The following is a 6,000-nucleotide window of genomic DNA, read 5'->3' on the forward strand; positions in this document are numbered from 1 at the left end:
TGTACATAACTAGCACATAACTTGCTAGTGTATAACCAATTAGTGTATACCTTGCTAGTGTACAACTAACTAGTGTATAGCTTGCTAGTCTAGATATAATTAGTGTACATGTTGTTAATGTGCGCATAACTAGTGTATAGCTTGCTAGTTTGTACAAGACAATTATATAGCTTGCTAGTGTGTACCTAGCTAGTATATAGCTTGCTAGTGTGTACCTAGCTAGTGTATAACTTGCTAGTGGGTACCTAACTAGTATATAACTTGCTAGTGTGTACCTAACTAGTATATAGCTTGCTAGTGTGTACCTAACTAGTATATAGCTTGCTAGTGTGTACCTAGCTAGTATATAGCTTGCTAATGTTTACCTAGCTAGTATATAACTTGTTAGTGTGTACCTAACTAGTATATAGCTTGCTAGTGTGTACCTAATTGGTATATAGCTTGCTAGTGTGTACCTAACTAGTATATATGTTTTATTTCATTAACGCACATTCAGCAACATATAAAAATCAATCTTTGCAAGTAACTGAAGTAAAGGAAATCATAGTCAGCCGAATCCCAGTAAATTCGTTTTTACACAAATTGATGTCAAGAGGACACTAGGTGACGCAGAAAGATCCGCCTGTACAAAAATATACTTGATTTTCAATATTCGATCAAAGTTTTATTCCGGGAACAGCGACATGGATGTGCAAATGATATACAGATTTATGTTCCTGCTGAGAAGCTGAAAAGATAAATGCACTCAGCAAACCAATTGGAATGTCTTTGAATTTCGATTTTTTTCTTACTGCCTACCACAGATCTAGATATATATCAAAACATTATCTTAGCCTTGGTTATATTTACTGCCTTTATCATGTTACCCATATTCCTGATTATCTGCCGCACTTTAAACTTCCAAAAATTGTTGCTATAATAGCACACATGTTGTGGTCTCTCATTGCTTCCTTTAGGAATTCACATTGTTCGAGTTGTAAACCAGTAATCATGTTTAAATCTGCCACTAAATATTTGTTTTGTGTATGACATCCTGTTGTTTAATATATTGTTATACCTTTGTCTGTAGCTATATTACATGCCATATACTTTTAATATATTATTACATATTACGTAATATATACTTTTATAAATTATTATACCGTCACTAATAAGCTGGACATATGAGATATCATGTTTTGAGGATTATATGTCGCTGTAAAGCAAAATATTGTCATCATCTCGTTCTACAGCTATGAAATATAGATTTCTGTAATTGATGGAGTTAATTTATCCTGGTTTTTCAACATGAATTTTGTGTGAATAAGAAACAAGTGTCCTATATTGCACACATTTTTGTTTTCAATCAAACGGTAATATCCATTAGTCTTCTACGGTTACTTACAGGGTGTGATATGAATTCAGTATCGGTTTCTGATTTGTGAGAGAGAGTGTACTCAAATAATGCTTATATTTGTTTTCGTCTTATTGACTTAATAGATTTATAACAGAATTCCATTTGAGACTGGTTTTACAACATAAAACATTTATTTCGTCTTTAGGACTCAGGTATAATTCAACTTCCATAGTAAACAAAGCAGATTCTATGTATAAAAACTAATTAATTTGAAATTTCTGAATGCTCATATTTTCATTAGAATAGACGCATCCTTGATTACGGCTTCTGTGTGGAAAAACCAAATGATCCGCCGCATTTTCTGTATCTACATGTGTCTGAAACGTGTTTTCTTTTCCGCACCAAAGAGTAAGATAGTGAGTGTTCCAAACTCAAGTTTGTATAAGGACTGAAATCCCATCAATATAACGTTTGGTCCTATTTTTCAATATCAAATATGATAAATCTCAAAAGACATTTAAAAAAAATGAAATCTTACTTTCATTATCAAGGAATCCTGGCCAACCCAATCCATATATAAACTCTAGTTTATGTTCACCCATTTCTAGACTGGTACCTATTCTTCTATATCATTAGTAGCCTGAGTCCTGTATCCACCGTTATCTACCTGACAGAACTATGAAAAGCAGCGGACTGCATTAGTAGACAGTGCGCATAGTTCCACTTGTCAATTATTACATTAGTGAATATTAAATATTGAAAGTTCATGTACAACAAGAATAGCAGCAATGCACTGCAGGCAATATTTACATATTTGAGTTTAAAATCAGATAAAATCTGAAAATAAATCTGTCTAATCGAGATTCAACTTTTATACTATCACCATTAATCTCTTCTCAACGTAAGAATGAAATACTGCCATGTATTACCACCCTAGTATTCAATAAATGAATAAAGGGTCAAGGTTACCATCTATATTCATGCATGTATTAATGCAGACAAGGATATTTAAATTACCAAATTAGCTAAAATTCCCCCAAAACACATAACATTTAAAGTTAAGGTCAGGTAAGCATAAACCAATAAAAATACAAAATAAAAAGTTCCAAAACATTCACTGAATGAAATTTGTGGGAGACAAAATCATGACGGATCATCACCATTACGTATTGAGGTAGAATACCGAAGTGAACATAATGTTTCGAAACACAGCTAGTAAATATCACACTGCTGACCAATTGAATGGTACATTGTATAAACCTTATACATCTGACTGCATATATACTAACCCAAAATGAAAAACAAACCGCCTACCAGTCTAATCTGCACACTATATACAATGCACCCCCTCCCCATTGAAGACAACAGTTGCCATATCTGAAAGTGTTTACTATCCCACCGAATGCTATTCTGAGATATACAAAAGGTATACATTTTGCGTGTTATCCACAAATAGAACAATATATTTTCATTGATAGCAAAGTTAATGGTACATGCATAATTAATGTTAATGTTAATGGTACATCCTCTTCTGACAATCGTATACTCATTATTCCCACTATGAAAACAAAGTCATATGGACAGCGTTCTTTTGCATACCAAGGCCCAGCAACGTGGAATGAATTGCCCACTGAACTTAGACACAAAGACACAGTGATCACATTCAAGAGGGCTCTTAAAACTCACTTATTTCCACTGCAACAACAAACTTAAAGACCTAATAATGTTTCCTACCTGAAATATTCTCAGCATGTTTTTCATTTTTTAATGTTTTTCTAATTTCATGGTGTTTGTTTTTGTAATAATATTATTATGTGTTTTTTATCTTATAGGTGTTGTCTAATGTTGTAAAGCGCTTAGAGCTTCTAAAGATTAGGCGCTATACAAAGTCCTCATTATTATTATTATTATTATATGTGGGGTTACTGTATTGCTGTCTCGCTCTAAAGGACTTACGGTACAAATTCAGTTCCCATAGTAACCCTATGCAAACACCATGATATTACAAATTCAATAACTTCAAATGTCTTAGTGCTCACGATCAAACCCATATTTATCAGTATAGAAATATCCTTGATGACACCTTCTGTGCATAGAAAACCATTTGAGCCGTGGTATTTTCTGGATCTACATGTGTTTGAAATGTGTGTTTTCAATACTACACCAAGAGAGTCAAGTGCTACTTTCAGTAATGAGTTTTCCAACTTCAAGTTAATAAGCAGACTGAAATTCCAACAATGAAACAATGTCTCTGTTTTTCTTTTCAGTTACAGCTAGGATAAGCTCTCAAAAGATTCGTTTTACTACAAACTTACATTGACAATCAACCAATCCTGACCAGCGAGACCTGTATATACTCTGTTTGATATTTAGTCATTTACAGACTGGTTCCTATTCTTCCATGTCATTAGTACCGTGAGTCCTTCAGCAAGGATATGGATGAGTCCCGCCCTTGTTCTTTTCTGCCAATTAACCATACTGTACCTGAACTGAGAATTGTCATTGACAGTCTTTCTCTGTGGCTAATTCAAGGGCACAATACTTTTGCCAGCCCCCACCCCCAACCTGTTGATCATCAAATGCCATTCTTAAAGATTTTCATTTACTCTAACTGGTGAATTTATCAGTGTGATATGAACACAATTGGTGAATTTATCAGTGTGATATGAATACAGTTGGTGAATTTATCAGTGATATGAATACAGTTAGTGAATTTATCAATGTGATACAAATACAATTGGTGAATTTTGTCAGTGTGATATGAATACAGTTGGTGAATTTATCGGTGTGATATGAATACAGTTGGTGAATTTATCAGTGATATGAATACAGTTAGTGAATTTATCAATGTGATATGAATACAATTGGTGAAATTTGTCAGTGTGATATGAATACAGTTGGTGAATTTATCAGTGATATGAATACAATTTGTGAATTTATCAATGTGATATGAATACAATTTGTGAATTTATCAATGTGAGATGACTACAATCAAGTTTTTACGAGATTAACATTGTTATGTTTATGAAGATAATAACTGTTGTATTTATTAATAATAGTAATTAAAAGGTATGATAAAAGCAGTACATATTAATAATAGTAATAAAAATGGATGATAACATATATAAGTAGGAGCCACGTGATGATAATATCAATATATGTTTGAAATAGAATTCGAGAAAATGCTAACTAATTTTAGTGAATTGTTACGGATGGCGATTATGACAGAAAATATCGGCAAGGATTGCAAACAGCGTGTTTAATTTGAGCTTTCCACCCAAACTAAGTATTACAGGTGTCATTAAAATATCAGATTGTTTTTCGGTAGAATATATGCATCTGTCTATCATTAACCTTAACTATGTATAATTTTATTATAATATGAATGAGATGAGACAAGTTTCTGCTGGTACAGATGTTGCACAACAAGCAGTACGAAACTACACAAACAAGTAATATGAAATTACCATTTAAAAATTGTCTCTGTGTGTGTGTGTGTGTGTGTGTGTGTGTGTGTGTGTGTGTGTGATTTTGGATTTTTAACGTAGCTTGAACTATTTTTCAGTCATATCGCTACGATGCCTGCCTTGTGGCAGTTTGAATGTAAGAAATACCAGTCAGAATATCTTCAGTTTGATCAAAGGTCAAAGGTTACATAAATCACCAAATGTTTTCCGTTAGTGAGGCGTAACACAAATTGAAAAACAGGCTTGTGAAATAGTTTATAGATATCAAGTTTATGCGTATCAACTCAAACTGCATCTGTGTAGATGCTGGTATATTTTCAATGGTTGATGTATTCCTGTCATGCTACATAGCAGTTTATTAAATTTAGTACTATTTTTTACGTCGGTACTAAGCATGCAGTTAGGCAATTGAATTTAATAAGCCAGCATACATGTGATGATGATGATGATGATGATAGTGATCGTATGTGTGTGTGTGTGTGTGTGTGTGTGTGTGTGTCCTAACCTTAATTAGCTCTTTTCAAAGGTAAAGTATTACAATATCAGAATTCAGTGGGAGAAATTATACGTGGCTCTTTGTCGTGTAGGTTTTTGTTTGATGAAATTGTCATTTATTTATTGCAGTCGTGAAACAAAATATGTCCTCAATAATTGTACACTGATTTGATTTTTCGAGTAGGGAGTGTTGGCACCGGACGCTGATTTGATTTTTCGAGTATTGGTACATGACGTTGAAACATACGACTGCAACTGATGACAAAAGTGACATAAATAATGAAAACTTAAAATATTGCCGTATAAATTCCTTGCAACAATGACTTTCTAACAGAGATTTGATCCATGTGAGTTGCAAAATATTGTTTACTTACGATCGAGGGCGATATTTCACTTCTACTTATTGTATCTCTTGACCATAATGTCACGTTCTGTACATGGATTGAAACTAATATTACGTAACATAAGTACTCAGCTTTTTTCATCATACAAAAATATCCCTCATCATCGAAAGTCGAAGGTATTTTTCAATTTAAAAATAATGCCGCGACCATAGACTGTTTAATAATAATGCTAAGCAGCTAAACATATCAGTCATGTGGGTTGACCGCTCCGGTGACCTAGTGATTAAAGCGTTTGCCCAGGAAACGGGAGGTCGTGGGTTCGAACCCCGGCCGAGTCATACCAAAGACTTACAAAAAT

This window comes from Sinohyriopsis cumingii, chromosome 7 (assembly GCF_028554795.1).
Source record: "Sinohyriopsis cumingii isolate HCF-2022 chromosome 7, ASM2855479v2, whole genome shotgun sequence".
NCBI classification, from domain to species: domain Eukaryota; kingdom Metazoa; phylum Mollusca; class Bivalvia; order Unionida; family Unionidae; genus Sinohyriopsis; species Sinohyriopsis cumingii.